The 16842-nt window shown below is 43.5% G+C and overlaps 1 protein-coding gene across 1 annotated transcript in view; it reads right to left on the reverse strand.

The window, feature by feature from the left end:
- BMERB1 (bMERB domain containing 1) overlaps window positions 1-16842 on the reverse strand; it is an 821757-nt gene that overhangs the window by 572635 nt on the left and 232280 nt on the right. The gene's annotated exons all lie outside the window — the stretch shown is intronic.

Consider the following 16842-nt stretch of genomic DNA (forward strand, 5'->3'; position numbering starts at 1 on the left):
CTGGAGAAGAAGGGGCGGAGTAGGTGTCTTTGACATCACGCAGGGCAAGGCAACATTGTTTCCAAGTCCCCGCTACAGAGTATCCTGTGTTGTGATAGGAGATGCGATTGGGGACTCGAGGAAGGGGCTTGTTTCGAAATTGCCGGACTTTGGGGTTTCAGGCGGTGCTGCTCCCCCCGTCGCATTGCCTTCCAGCAGTTTCCTGTGCATGCTGGTACCTGTAGGCGCTGGAAGAGAGGCGTCCTGCAGGGGGCTAAGGCGATTGGTACTGACTAGCATGGGCGGAGCAGTAGTTCACGAAGCAGGTTGTGGGAAGATATTTAAATCGGCATACTCACCTGCTTCCTGTTCGTCACACCCACGGCGCTGAGGAAGGCTGATATGATGCCGAAATGCATTCGCCACTGCGGGTGTATGTGAACTTCTTTGCCGGTTTTGGAGAAATAAAGCTGCTTTCTACGTTTCCCCTGGTGTGGCCTTTTCTTCCTTGGAAGAGTGTTCTGGACATTATCATTGCGCGATTTCCAGTGTCGCGCTCTTAAAGGCTCCCGCATCATCAATGGCTCAAGTCCCACTGGTTTCCGCCTTCGTGGAAGACTCTTTGCTATCCTGGTTACAGGATTGACTTGAACCTGCCTACTCGCACTGGAGAAGAAGGGGTGGAGTAGGTGTCTTTGACATCACGCAGGGCAAGGCAACATTGTTTCCAAGTCCCCGCTACAGAGTATCCTGTGTTGTGATAGGAGATGCGATTGGGGACTCGAGGAAGGGGCTTGTTTCGAAATTGCCGGACTTTGGGGTTTCAGGCGGTGCTGCTCCCCCCGTCGCATTGCCTTCCAGCAGTTTCCTGTGCATGCTGGTACCTGTAGGCGCTGGAAGAGAGGCGTCCTGCAGGGGGCTAAGGCGATTGGTACTGACTAGCATGGGCGAAGCAGTAGTTCACGAAGCAGGTTGTGGGAAGATATTTAAATCGGCATACTCACCTGCTTCCTGTTCGTCACACCCACGGTGCTGAGGAAGGCTGATATGATGCCGAAATGCATTCGCCACTGCGGGTGTATGTGAACTTCTTTGCCGGTTTTGGAGAAATAAATCTGCTTTCTACGTTTCCCCTTGTGTGGCCTTTTCTTCCTTGGAAGAGTGTTCTGGACATTATCATTGCGCGATTTCCAGTGTCGCGCTCTTAAAGGGTCCCGCATTATCAAGGGCTCAAGTCCCACTGGTTTTCGCCTTCGTGGAAGACTCTTTGCTATCCTGGTTACAGGATTGACTTGAACCTGCCTACTCGCACTGGAGAAGAAGGGGCGGAGTAGGTGTCTTTGACATCACGCAGGGCAAGGCAACATTGTTTCCAAGTCCCCGCTACAGAGTATCCTGTGTTGTGATAGGAGATGTGATTGGGGACTCGAGGAAGGAGCTTGTTTCGAAATTGCCGGACTTTGGGGTTTCAGGAGGTGCTGCTCCCCCCGTCGCATTGCCTTCCAGCAGTTTCCTGTGCATGCTGGTACCTGTAGGCGCTGGCAGAGAGGCGTCCTGCAGGGGGCTAAGGCGATTGGTACTGACTAGCATGGGCGGAGCAGTAGTTCACGAAGCAGGTTGTGGGAAGATATTTAAATCGGCATACTCACCTGCTTCCTGTTCATCACACCCACGGCGCTGAGGAAGGCTGATATGATGCCGAAATGCATTCGCCACTGCGGGTGTATGTGAACTTCTTTGCCGGTTTTGGAGAAATAAAGCTGCTTTCTACGTTTCCCCTGGTGTGGCCTTTTCTTCCTTGGAAGAGTGTTCTGGACATTATCATTGCGCGATTTCCAGTGTCGCGCTCTTAAAGGCTCCCGCATCATCAAGGGCTCAAGAGTCACTGGTTTCCGCCTTCGTGGAAGACTCTTTGCTATCCTGGTTACAGGATTGACTTGAACCTGCCTACTCGCACTGGAGAAGAAGGGGCGGAGTAGGTGTCTTTGACATCACGCAGGGCAAGGCAACATTGTTTCCAAGTCCCCACTACAGAGTATCCTGTGTTGTGATAGGAGATGCGATTGGGGACTCGAGGAAGGGGCTTGTTTCAAAATTGCTGGACTTTGGGGTTTCAGGCGGTGCTGCTCCCCCCGTCGCATTGCCTTCCAGCAGTTTCCTGTGCATGCTGGTACCTGTAGGCGCTGGAAGAGAGGCGTCCTGCAGGGGGCTAAGGCGATTGGTACTGACTAGCATGGGCGGAGCAGTAGTTCACGAAGCAGGTTGTGGGAAGATATTTAAATCGGCATACTCACCTGCTTCCTGTTCGTCACACCCACGGCGCTGAGGAAGGCTGATATGATGCCGAAATGCATTCGCCACTGCGGGTGTATGTGAACTTCTTTGCCGGTTTTGGAGAAATAAAGCTGCTTTCTACGTTTCCCCTGGTGTGGCCTTTTCTTCCTTGGAAGAGTGTTCTGGACATTATCATTGCGCGATTTCCAGTGTCGCGCTCTTAAAGGCTCCCGCATCATCAAGGGCTCAAGTCCCACTGGTTTCCGCCTTCGTGAAAGACTCTTTGCTATCCTGGTTACAGGATTGACTTGAACCTGCCTACTCGCACTGGAGAAGAAGGGGCGGAGTAGGTGTCTTTGACATCACGCAGGGCAAGGCAACATTGTTTCCAAGTCCCCGCTACAGAGTATCCTGTGTTGTGATAGGAGATGCGATTGGGGACTCGAGGAAGGGGCTTGTTTCGAAATTGCCGGACTTTGGGGTTTCAGGCGGTGCTGCTCCCCCCGTCGCATTGCCTTCCAGCAGTTTCCTGTGCATGCTGGTACCTGTAGGCGCTGGAAGAGAGGCATCCTGCCGAGGGCTAAGGCGATTGGTACTGACTAGCATGGGCGGAGCAGTAGTTCACGAAGCAGGTTGTGGGAAGATATTTAAATCGGCATACTCACCTGCTTCCTGTTCGTCACACCCACGGCGCTGAGGAAGGCTGATATGATGCCGAAATGCATTTGCCACTGCGGGTGTATGTGAACTTCTTTGCCGGTTTTGGAGAAATAAAGCTGCTTTCTACGTTTCCCCTGGTGTGGCCTTTTCTTCCTTGGAAGAGTGTTCTGGACATTATCATTGCGCGATTTCCAGTGTCGCGCTCTTAAAGGCTCCCGCATCATCAAGGGCTCAAGTCCCACTGGTTTCCGCCTTCGTGGAAGACTCTTTGCTATCCTGGTTACAGGATTGACTTGAACCTGCCTACTCGCACTGGAGAAGAAGGGGCGGAGTAGGTGTCTTTGACATCACGCAGGGCAAGGCAACATTGTTTCCAAGTCCCCGCTACAGAGTATCCTGTGTCGTGATAGGAGATGCGATTGGGGACTCGAGGAAGGGGCTTGTTTCGAAATTGCCGGACTTTGGGGTTTCAGGCGGTGCTGCTCCCCCCGTCGCATTGCCTTCCAGCAGTTTCCTGTGCATGCTGGTACCTGTTGGCGCTGGAAGAGAGGCGTCCTGCAGGGGGCTAAGGCGATTGGTACTGACTAGCATGGGCGGAGCAGTAGTTCACGAAGCAGGTTGTGGGAAGATATTTAAATCGGCATACTCACCTGCTTCCTGTTCGTCACACCCACGGCGCTGAGGAAGGCTGATATGATGCCGAAATGCATTCGCCACCGCGGGTGTATGTGAACTTCTTTGCTGGTTTTGGAGAAATAAAGCTGCTTTCTATGTTTCCCCTGGTGTGGCCTTTTCTTCCTTGGAAGAGTGTTCTGGACATATATATATATATATATATATATATATATATATATATATATATATATATATATATATATATATAACAAGCAACTCCTCTCGAAGAAAGAATCAGAAGCCACAGCGGGGATTGAAAGACAGCACCGTTTATTTCATATAAATGGCGGTCAGCGCCTACGGTGGATATGAAGGAAGTCCTGACTTTCTGCAGTTCAAATGCACCCAACCGCACTATTATAGGTGCGAGTATCAGCTCCGCCCCTCAGCAATAATTTTCTCAGGTGATAGTTCAGCCGGTCCAAGAAGGTCTACGGACTCCGTTTCCCAGGATGCAACAGTGGCTCCCATATATACGTGTGTGTGTGTGTGTGCCTGTGTGTGTACAGAAATAGCAGGATACATTTATTTTCACTGCTGTGGCATATATAATATATATATATATATATATGTATTTGTATATATGTATATTATGTGATATACATATATATATATATGCATGTACATGTATGTATGTATATATATATGTAATATATATGTAATATATATGTATATCTATACTAATATAAGAAAGAGAGAGCCCAAACCTTTGAGGCGGGTAATCTCAGGAACCACAGCACCAATCACAACACCCAATACAGCGTTGGAAAGGGCAGTTGCAGCAGAAGGACATAGGCTATGCAGACGCCTCCCATATACATTTAAAAGGTAAAAGAACAGTGCCAGCAAAGTAGTCACTTGTGGGCGTGCCTGCGTTGTGCTGTGGGCGTGTGCTGGGGGCGTGACAAACGCTGGGGGCGTGTGGTACGTTCGCCCTTTATGCCATGGCTCATATCGTGTGCTGTGGTCGTGTGCTGGGGGCGTGGGTGTGTGCGGGTGCGGGATTAAGGGGAAAAAAAAGCGAGTGTTGTGCCCAATATTTCATTGTTTTTTCTTCCCAGGTTCTGTACATTCCAGCTCCGGGTGTGCTTGCCCCGCGCTCCCAGTGACGTGCACCTGCTTTACTGCATGGAGGTCAGGCATTGCGCTATTCCCAAGGGCCGGAAGGAGCGCAAACAGGGGCCATTGTGCAGGAAATGTAATCTCGCCTTAACTTCCATTGACGCCTGAAGCGCACACTGGAGATTTTCCACTTCTGTTGCGCACAGGCCTCGCGCCACGCACATCCGGACACAAGGCCCGCCTCCATGGAAATAGCAAGAAAGGGACTATCTCTCCCCCAGGAATATGTGATGATATTCCACAAACCAAAATCCTGCATACCATCACTCCGCAATTTTTATAACGCGGGACTATTACTCCACAAAGACATAATTTCATAAACGCATATGACTTTATCACGCATGCCATTATACCGCAAATGCATGTGTGGTAAAGTGATATACATTATTCATTATTAAAACATCAAATATATGTTTGTATATATGTGTACCAGGATCTATGCCTGAATAGGGTTGGGAGCCGATTACTAAAAAGAGGAGACGTCCTCAATATCGGCAGAAGTTGCTGTTAATAACAGTAAGCACGCAATCATGGCAGCGTTGGATGCCAAACGAAAGGCCACTGCGGATAAACTTTTCTTCATGCAGGGTGGCAGTTTATCTAATCCAAGTGTGCAAGCATCAACTAATATAAGCAATGAAGTACAGTTACAAGCTCTATTGGTCAAATTGGAGAAATTGCATAAAAAGGAGCTCTCTAAGTGGTGGGAGGCGGAATCTCTCCAACGTTATATCGAGGTTGGGAGAGTGCCTCGTGGCCTCAGGATTTTTACCATCCCAACTTTCGAAGATCCCGATCCTGACATGCTAGAGGAATGGTCCAACAACTCATCTTTCTGCTCCACCACAATGATGCGCATACTAGTTAAGTATGCCTTAAAAGACAGGAGCAAACTGCTGGAAGATATTGATAAATTAATGAATGAGATAGGTGCCCTTATGTCAAAGGATGCATTGGATGACCATCTTAAACTTCTGGAAACGAAAATGTTGAAACTTGAGGAGGAAATCACCACAAAAAAACAACGAAAATTCTTAAGAGATTACAAAGATTACCAATCGGGTCGCACTCTGACCTTTCACCGCAAATACGATCATCTATTTGATAAATCTCATCCGGTGAAAACCATCAATCCTGGCACACTGGTTCAGGCAGAAATTGTGAAACGCGATGCCTCAGAAGGAAGCCTCCCTGATATCTCCCCGGCTAGACTCAACCAAGTGATCTCAGAAGATCAACAAAAGAAAAAGAATAATTTTTTATTACAGTTTCAAGTCCTAAATCAAGGACGGACAGATATGCAACAGGATCAAGGAAGCCAAAGGGGAAGAGGCAGAGGAAATCGCCGAAGACCAAGAGGAACAAACAAGCCAAAATCAGACAAAAACAGAGAAAAATTGCCCATGGGAGTATTGAGGCGGGGCAGCAAGGCAAAAATATGACGGTAATCAATCTCTCTCAAAGACCTCTAACTGTACATGAGAATGATGTATTGGCATTGGGGTTATCTTTTTGTCCTTCTACCAATCTGAACTATGCTCAAACCAGGATAGATTTGTTTTATTTCTCAAGGATATTGAAGCTCAAAAAATGGTTTGAAACACAAGTGCCTAGATTATCTACTGAGAATACAATTGCTAGTCCTAGTAACTTAAATTCTGATGATGTTGAACTTCTGGAGTTGATCTCTTCAGGGACTATTGAAAGAGACTATTTGCTGTTGGATGATGTTACCAATGTAAATCCAGGAAGTGATTTTAGGACTAAGTCAAGGTTCCTCCCTCATATTGCATGTGAAGCAGTAGAAGTATTCGAAAAGGGGGTACTAAGTGATATTAAAAAATTGAGAAATAAACGAGTACCCAACAACATGAAAAATCTCTCCCTTGAACAGAAACAGGCCATTGATGTCCTTAAGGGTGATAACCAGATCGTAATCCGTAATGCAGATAAAGGGGGAAATGTTGTTGTGCTTGATAAAGATAAGTATTTGGCTGAGGGTCTGAGACAGCTAGGAGACACATCATGTTATCAATTATGTACCCAGTCTGATATAAGAACTGCTAAGAATACTTTTGATGACCTATTGCAAGAGTACAGAGATAGAGGGTTACTAGAATGGGACGAATACAAGTTCTTACGGTGTGAGCACCCAAAAATTCCTATTCTGTAGCTCCTCCCTAAACTGCACAAAAATGCTGTTGACCCACCAGGAAGGCCTATTGTGTCTTCAATAGGTTCCTTGTTGGAGAACACATCTCAGTACATCAATCATTATCTAAGGCCATTTGTTATCTCCCTTCCATCGTACTTAAAAGACACTACACACTTTTTGAAAATCATTGAGGGCATACATTGGGAACCTTCTTTTACACTGGTCACTTTAGACGTAAACAGCCTCTACACATGTATAGGGCATGATCTGGGATTGGCAGCTGTGCATCATTTCCCAAAATCCAGATCTATCTCGTATCTTTGCCATTCCAAAATGTTGATCAAACTGATTGAGTTTTGTTTGACAAACAACTTTTTCATTTTTGATGACAAGATGTACCGACAGTCACAGGGCACAGCTATGGGCACCTGCTTCGCCCCCAGTTATGCCAACCTATTCATGGGTTGGTGGGAGGAGCAGGTGTCCAGCCAACTAGCCGAATTTAACACCGAAGTTGTCCTGTAGCTTAGGTACATCGATGACATTTTTATGATTTGGAAAGGAAATACTGACTCCGCCAGGGCATTTGTAGGGCTGCTGAATAAGAATAACTTAAACATGATTTTCACTGAACATATTCATAAGACCAGAATTGAATTCCTTGATATACAGGTGGAAATTCAAGGATCTGCCATGACCACTAGCCTCTTTCGTAAACAGACTGCAGGCAATAGCCTTTTGAACGCTAGAAGTGCACATCCTAGAAGTCTCGTAGACAGTATACCCTATGGGGAACTGCTACGAGCAAAAAGAAACTGTAGTAGAAATGCTGCTTATGAGTTGGAAAAAACTGCAATGTGCCACCGTTTTAAAGAATGGGGCTACAAAAATAAAACCATTGTACAGGCTTGTAAGAGAGCGGATGTCACCATCAGAAATGAGCTACTTAATCCCAATAAAATCAAGGAGGAAGAAACTAAAGTTAGGTTTATTACAACCTACTCAGGGCAGGCACATGAGATCAGGAAGATTTTTAATAAACACTGGCATGTCTATCTGACTGACAATCACCTGAAACCTTACTTGAATTCCAATCCCCAGATCACTTTCAGAAAATGCAGATCACTCAAGGATGATCTTAGCCCAAATATTATTGTGAGTGAAATGGAACCTAAAGACAATCCAGGTTTTAAATGTTGTAGGTCATGCAAAGCCTGTTGCAATAGTGTGAATTGTAATGAGCTTACAGTTCCCACATCGAGGAGAGTATTTACGATCAAAAAATCACTCTCATGCCACACAATGTACTGCGTGTACGTACTCATCTGTCCGTGTGATAGGTGGTATGTCGGCAGTACTACTTTGAAAGCAAAAGATAGGGTCCTACAGCATCTGAGGGCTATCAAAAATCACAATGCACAATATCCTGCGGCTCGCCATTTCTTTGATCACCATTTTCAAAATGAGAACCTGTTAAGGATGGTGGTCATTGACAAGGTGAATCTGGGAATTCGAGGAGGAAACAGGAAACTTGCCCTACGACAAATGGAGTCAAGATATATTATTGACTTTGAATGCATGACCCCAAATGGACTGAACATAAACAAAGAACTAGCTGTACATCTTGCATCATGATGAAATTGATATATAATGTAATTGTAAATATTATCCGTAGTTGGATCTTTATAGGTCTTTCTTTTAAATGTTTCTATGTATTTTATCTTTCAGAGGTATTTTGATGAATTGATGTGACTAGGAATATGGAGTCAATCATAATTGAATGTTGAAGATCAAGTGGCTGCCCGTATCATACAAACTGTTTGGCTTGAGAGCTGTTTTGTGTCATTAATTATACTAGGTATAGTCGATTTTGCCCACTGGGGCTTGGACTCTTTCAACTAATCCGCATACTACTTCATATGGACTATTATGGCACATGTCGTAACAACAGCCCACTTGGGCGGAGCCTATTCAAACCGTCCCGGCCCACAGGGGTAGGACTATTAAAATCAAATGGTTTGTTAAATTCTGAAAACCTTATCGTGTTTTTAGAAATAACGGACTAATATTGCAATAGCTCTCATATCCCGCCTGAAAGTACAGTGCTTACTTATACCGAAATATGCAAGCTGGGATTGTTTTCAATCATGTAGTAAATATTTCTACATTTGAAACAGTTTAAGATTGTGGGGCACAGAATCACAATGTCAAAATGAATTTGAATGCATGTTTTCGAACTGCTTATTTTATATGTTGACTCTTCCAAGATGACCGCCATACTCAATACCTATTTTTACACATATAGGTGATAGTCCGTTCTCTATGTTATTTGAAAGAGTAAAAGGACAATTGTTTGGTCTCAACTTGTAAACGTGATCAAGCTGTAAAGCGAAACGCATTGTTTTCCTGCTGATTAAAATTGCGTGCACAGAACTTCTGAGTGTCGGAGACGTCTATGTGAATGAATAAAAAATATTAGTCAAAATAAATCATAAATCATAATTAAATTAAATTAATTTAACAGTGTTCAAGTTACTGCAGAGCATTTCAACACAAATATTGTGATTTGAAGTTGTGTCAAAAAAATGGTGATTCAAACTCACAACCTCAAAACAACCTTACTGCTACGTGCACTAACATGCCGTGCCACTTTCATCTTAGTCAAGTGGCACGGCATGTTATGATTTATTTTGACTTCATTATTTAGCCTGCTAGCTTAACCTGTTAGTGTGTTTTCATAGCTCCAGACATTATCCGATCGGGTAGTCTGCTTTCTATGTCCATGAAAATAACAAGTCACATGCTTTGCATTTAAACTGCATTGTTAATTTGCACTAACACTCGTGAACAAGGGGACCCAGTTCCCGAAACGCGTCGAGTGCGTTTGTGAATAAACACAATTTCTGAATCGAGCTGTGGCCTGGACATCGTTCTTGTGAGAGTGAGGAGAACGACTGTTTGTGGAATACGGGGGAGTGCGATCCCGTCCCGGCCTGTCGCTTTCAGCGGCCATCCCAGCTTCCTGGCTGAGTTCGGGTGGATATATATATATATATATATATATATATCCGCTCAATAGTCCCTTCCCGCAATGAACGAGAAAACAGGAAGCAGCACTCTCAGGGTAAGTTCACAGATGTTTTAATTCTCAAAAAAACGCGCTTTCGGCACTCGGCCTTCCTCAGAGAACTAAGGCAAACACAATCCATTTAAGCCATCACGTTTCATAAACGCTAAACATAAAGATAGGACAAAAATATATAAAGTGTCCGCCATCTTGGAATGGGTCTGTATCTAAATGAATAGTTGCAAATTATGCAAGACCAGTATATAAATTGCAATCAATTGGATATCCACAATCAGTGAGAATCCAAATAAAACCATCAGATTAATTGACAATCTAAGCCCTGAATGGGCTATGACACCGCATAACGCCACTACCAGATCCACAACATTGTACTATGCTGCCCTGAATGGGCTACTAGTCATCATATTCTGGCTGACAGGGCACGGCGATGGGCACCTGCTTCGCCCCCAGCTATGCCAATTTGGTGATGGGCTGGTGGGAGGAGCGGGTGGCCGCCCATTTGGAACATCATGATCGCTGTGTCCTGTGGCTGCGGTACATAGACGACATTTTTTTGATTTGGGATGGTGACATGGAATCTGCAAAAACCTTTGTGAAGCTTCTCAATGACAATGAACACAACCTACGTTTCACTGAACATATGAGTTACACAAAAATTGAATTTCTGGATGTCTTGGTTGAGATTGTAGACCATACCATACAAACTAAACTATTCCGCAAAAGTACTGCGGGTAACAGCATCCTCAACGCTGCTAGCTCTCATCCCAAACAGCTGGTATACAGTATCCCTTACGGAGAACTGTTGCGAGCTAGGCGAAATTGTAGCTCGGATGAAAGCTACCAACTTGAAAAGCAGACAATGATTGGACGCTTTCAAGAAAGAGGATACAATAATAAGACCATCAGTGAAGCATGTGCTAAAGTTGATGCTGTTACTAGAGCCAAACTACTCTATCCTGAGGTTGAGGTCCCAGAAAAGAACACCTTACGATTTATAACTAAATTCTCTGGACAGGCGACTCAACTACGCAGGATTCTTCAGAAATATTGGCATGTCTTACTCACTGATACCAATCTTGAGAAACATCTAAACATCAAACCCCAGATCACATTTCAAAAATGTAACTCACTAAGAGATGAACTAAGCCCTAGTTTAATTACTGCCAAGGGGAAAACTAACAAAACAGCGCAAGGTGGATATACCAGATGTAGGAAGTGCAAGGCATGTAGCAATAGTGTGGACTGCAAAACTTTATCTATTGCGGGCACCAAAAAAGAGATGACCATCAGAAAGAAATTGAATTGCAATACTATGTATTGCGTGTATGCCCTGTTATGTCCTTGTGACAAGGCATACATTGGTAGCACTATTCATTGTGCCAATAAACGTGTCCTTGAACATATTAGGGCAATTAGGCACAATAATAGGCAGTACCCAGTTGCCAGACATTTCTATGAACAACATTTTCAGAATGAGAAACTTCTGAGGATGGTGGTCATCGACGATGTCCCTAATAACATCCGGGGGGGCAATCGCAAACTTGCTTTGCGGAAACTAGAGTCTAAATATATCATAGACTTAGAAACTATGATGCCACAGGGACTGAATTCCAGTGAGGAGTTAGCTATCCACTTGCATTAAATATTTTCCTTGTGTATACAATGATTTCTCTGTAAATACTGTGCGATTATACAATGTATATAAATTTTATGTTGTTTTATCTGCTACCGTTTATATTTTAAACTTCAAATCATGTGTGTATTGTGAGTTCACTAGTTGTTTATATCATTTTGTTTTATTTTTAGGTTATGGCACATTTTTTTGGTGAAGTTGGTTCGGACATTGCCTGTACGAAATATTCTGTGCACCCTTTTTGGGAAATACCGTTGCTAATTAATGCCCACTGGGGCGAGACCCTCCATTTTTTCGTGTTGACGTTCATCATAACATTTTGTTTGATGAACTGTGTGCCCACTTGGGCGAGATAAACTGTTTGACAACATCTATGTTAATAATTTGATATATGCAGTTTGTTGTACATAGCACAAGTCGACACGTGTACTCTCATTGGGAATTACCGTTGCAAATCAATGCCCCCTGGGGCAAGACCTTTCGCTTTTCGTGTTGACGCTAATCCGTAATATTTTGTATGGTGAACTGTGTGCCCACTTGGGCGAGATGAATTGCTTTTGTTTCACAACATTCATGATAACAATCTGATCTATGCAATCTGTTGTACAAGTCGACACGTGCAGACATAATATCGATTGGTATTTCCATGGAGTAACCACTTTGACTAGGCTAAAATAGCGGAACCATCGCACATTTGTTTTCTTTATCACTATGGTGCTAGCCCCTTGTTTATGTTTATTCACTGAATTGTATTTGAGTGTGCTAACTGTGAAGCTTCTTTAGCGTGATCAAGACGTTAAGTCGAAATGCGTTGCTGTGCAGTCTACATACGATTAAATTATCTGCAATTCATGCGAGGTGTCCGTGGTGATTCTTCCTAAGTGAGGGAGTGCTGAGGTGCAATAATATATATATATATATATATATACATTTTTTTATTTAATTAAAACATTTATTCTTTTGAATTGCATTATTTATATTATTTGTATTTAATATTTTATTTTATTACCCTTTACACCCTAAAAACGAATCCCACCCTGCTCCCTTTAAATACCCCTGCACCCCATAATCATAACCCACCCTTACACCTTAAAATACCCCAACACCCTTAACACTAACCCATCTTAACCCTATAAATATACCCTGTACCCCAAAACCCAACCTATCCCTAAACCCTAAAAATACCCCTGTACCACAAAACCCAAACCTAGCGAACCCTATAAATACCCCTGTACCTCAAAACCCAAACCTACCCCTGAACCCTAAAAATACCCCTGTACCTCAAAACCCAAACCTACCCCTGAACCCTAAAATACCCCTGTACCCCAAAACCCAAACCTACCCCTGAACCCTAAAAATACCCCTGCACCCCAAAACCCAAACCTAGCCCTGAACCCTAAAAATGCCCCTCTACCCCAAAACACAAACCTAGTCCTGAACCCTTAAAATACCCCTGTACCCCAAAACCCAAACCTAGCCCTGAACCTTAAAAATACCCCTGTACCCCAAAACCCCAAACTAGCCCTGAACCCTACAATTAACCCTGTACCCCAAAACCCAAACCTAGCCCTGAACCCTAAAAATACCCCTCTACCCCAAAACCAAAACCTAGCCCTGAACCCTTAAAATACCCCTGTACCCCAAAACCCAAACCTAGCCCTGAACCCTAAAAATACCCCTGTACCCCAAAACCCAAACCTAGCCCTGAACCCTAAAAATAACCCTGTACCCCAAAACCCAAACCTAGCCCTGAACCCTAAAAATGCCCCTCTACCCCAAAACACAAACCTAGTCCTGAACCCTTAAAATACCCCTGTACCCCAAAACCCAAACCTAGCCCTGAACCTTAAAAATACCCCTGTACCCCAAAACCCCAAACTAGCCCTGAACCCTAAAATTAACCCTGTACCCCAAAACCGAAACCTAGCCCTGAACCCTAAAAATACCCCTCTACCCCAAAACCCAAACCTAGCCATGAACCCTTAAAATACCCCTGTACCCCAAAACCCAAACCTAGCCCTGAACCCTAAAAATACCCCTGTACCCCAAAACCCAAAACTATATCTGAACCCTTAAAATACCCAAACACCCCAAAACATATACCTCAGTACCCCAAAACATATACCCCTATACCCATACTTACCTTATCCAAACATTTAACAAAAACATGCTTTTACCATTCATGCATTTACAGCGAATTTCGTTGTAAATGTAATGCCATGCGTTATAATGGCATTGCGGAGTCATGGTACTTTCGTAATGAAAGTATCCGGAGTGATGGTATGCAGAACTTGTGGCGGGAGGTGTGTCTAAAAGTGTATGTCGGTGCTGGCCATCAATGAGAGAGACCTGTGCATTTTTCAAATGGGTGGTGAAAAAATATGAGTATGTTGCTGGAGATGTGGGCCGCCGTGCCACCAATGTACTTACCGGGGGAGGGTAAACACCCATTATTCCGCAACTTTCTTTCTTTCTGGATGTTGTCATCAGTGATGTCATTTGAGATGTCATCAGTGATGTCATCAGTGATGTCACTGACCATGTCATGAATGATGTAATATGTGACATGATCAGCAGTGGATTGCGGGTGCGCGATATATAGTTAGTGCAACTAACTATATATGCGAATTTCAATGGTTTTGTGTGAGTAAAATAAGGTTTTGTAAATGCTAATTCCTAACTATATATGGTCTATAACCTATGTTTTTTTCAGTGAATATATATATATATATATATATATATATATATATATATATATATAGAGAGAGAGAGAGAGAGAGAGAGAGAGAGAGAGAGAGAGAGAGAGTGATAGAAAGAGAAAGCATATATAACAGACGAAAGTCAAGCAGCTTGTAAACGTCACCAGGATCCTGACTGAGATTCCACTATAGGACATTAGTACACATTGCCCTTTACATATTTTTTTATATATTTTTTTATATCACATGTTTTTTGAGGGTTAATTAGTTTGAAATATCTACATCCTTCAAGGCTTAGCCTACAATGGGCATTGATTGTAATTATTTTATGAGCATATTTATGTGAAAGTCGCGCGGTGCAGCAAGTTACCTTGCTGCACTGCGTGACAGGGAAAGTGCAGGAATGTGCCTTATTTAAAGAACACTGTGCATTTCTGCCTTTGTCTTTGTGCTGGCACCATTTTGGCTGCCTAGCACCAATACAGGCACCCTTGCAGAATGGTGAAAGGGTGCCTACTTTGCATGCAGGAATGTTTTTGGGGATGAAAGGGACACCTGAGAGGCATATTCCTCTTTCTATGAGTGCTGCAGAATGAATGCAGCACACATAGAAAGAGGAAGTAACGAGGAGCAATAAAGACATTTCTCCTCATAACACCCCCCCTGAGAATGTGTATCTTTTTAGCGCATTCCGGGGTCTTCCACTTTTGGTAAATTTGATAATGCGTCAAAAACCTTGGAACTTGCGTGGGAAGACCAATACAATGCCAATGGAATACCTTCTCAGTGTAGAGTAACGCAATGCAGCAATTTGCACTGCATTGAGTTGCGTTACTCCAGATTTATGAAGCCACTCAGGGTCACGCAAGGTGGCCGTGTGTGGCTTCATAAATCGCATTTTAGGGTTGCGCAAGGTGGTGCAAGAATGACACAACTCCTCTTATAAATATGTCCCATAATATTTTGTTTTACCTGTCTTGGATACATTGTTAATAAAATAATTTGACAATGATGAAGGCCAGTGGATTTGTGTGATTCAGTGGCTGCAACATTTAACACATAATTATAGGATTTATGAATTTGCCTTATAATTTATCATATAAGTTGCATATTTCACACAAAAAAATTCTGGCTCATATAGATGGAGAAAATCTTTAGGAAATTGTGCCATGTAACTTGCATATTTGCTGTATAATTTATATAACCTTGCTGCATAATTTGGTCCATAATGTCACATAATGCTAGTAGCCATGAGAATGGTAGCCCTATGCAGGGTCATTTGGGGCCAGTTATTATGATGAGGAAACTCCTATCTCATCGGGTATTGTGAAATATTTTCATATTTTACAGTTCCCTGTAAAATATGGATTTTTGGACCTCATCGTTATGTGCAATAAAAACTCCAAATAGGATGCAATTCATAAACTAGTATACATATATAGATCTAATTTGAGCACAACAATCAGCTAATCGTAAAAATGACCAATTTTACTTAAAATCCAGAAATAAAAGACTTTTCCATCATTTGAAAAAAATCAGATTTAGATAACCCCTTTTCTCTATGGCTGAGCCACAGTGGGGTAGTGAACTCCCCACTCTAGCAGCTTAAGTGGGGGCTTCTACTGGATCCCGTTAACTATTTGTATATTAGCCTCTTCTGGCTACAGGGCCGCAGACAAAAACCTTATAAATATCACGGTTCGGGAATACCATGACAGATATTCCAAGGAATGGACTGAGAAACAGAAACGGTACAGGTTAAAAAGGCCGCGAGAGAGACAAACAAAACACCTGGGAATGACAAAAAAAGGTACATAAGAAAAGTAATATTGAGAGAGAAATGAGAGATAGGTAGACAGAAAGGGGAAATAATGAGAGTAGAAGGAAGGGGGATGGCAATGAAGAAACCTGAAAGAAAAGATTAAATGTAGGAAGAATTACAGGACTGATGGAAGCGTGAGATGAGCGACAGGTGAAAGGGTGAATCACGGGAACCAAAACCCAGCTCTTTGCCAGAGCCGGTTTCCGGCCGATTTTGTTACACGGACGATTTTGCAACTTTGCTGCAAAAACGGCCGTGTAACAAAAACGGCCCCCAGTGGCCCAAAACCGCCCCCCACCCTTGCGGCCCACCGGGGGGATTGCCCGGTGCCCGCAACGGCCAGTCCGGCCTCGGGTGAATGCATGGAAGGACAGAAGGATGGACAGATGAGGTGGAGTGAAAGGATTGATGGATATATTGATGGGTGTATGGGTGAAATATTGTATGTATGTATGGGAGGGTGAAAAGATGATTGATGGATGAATAGATGAAAAGGGATGGACAGATGGATGGGTGAAAAGAATTAGGGTTGGAAGCATGGATGGATGAAAGCCTGAAAGTAAGTAAGTTTTCCTAGGACTGTAGGCTTTGCTCGCTTTGTGTGCTCGGTCTGCTCAGAACTTTGGTTTAAGGTGGGAGTATTTTAATTCTCTGGCTACTCCCTTGCTGAGCCCGCCAAATATTATGTGTGATGCTGATGTGTACATGGGTCTACTAAGAGTACTTGAGCCTCAA

The sequence above is a fragment of the Lissotriton vulgaris genome, chromosome 10 (genome assembly GCF_964263255.1).
Source record: "Lissotriton vulgaris chromosome 10, aLisVul1.2, whole genome shotgun sequence".
Taxonomy (NCBI): Eukaryota; Metazoa; Chordata; class Amphibia; order Caudata; family Salamandridae; genus Lissotriton; species Lissotriton vulgaris.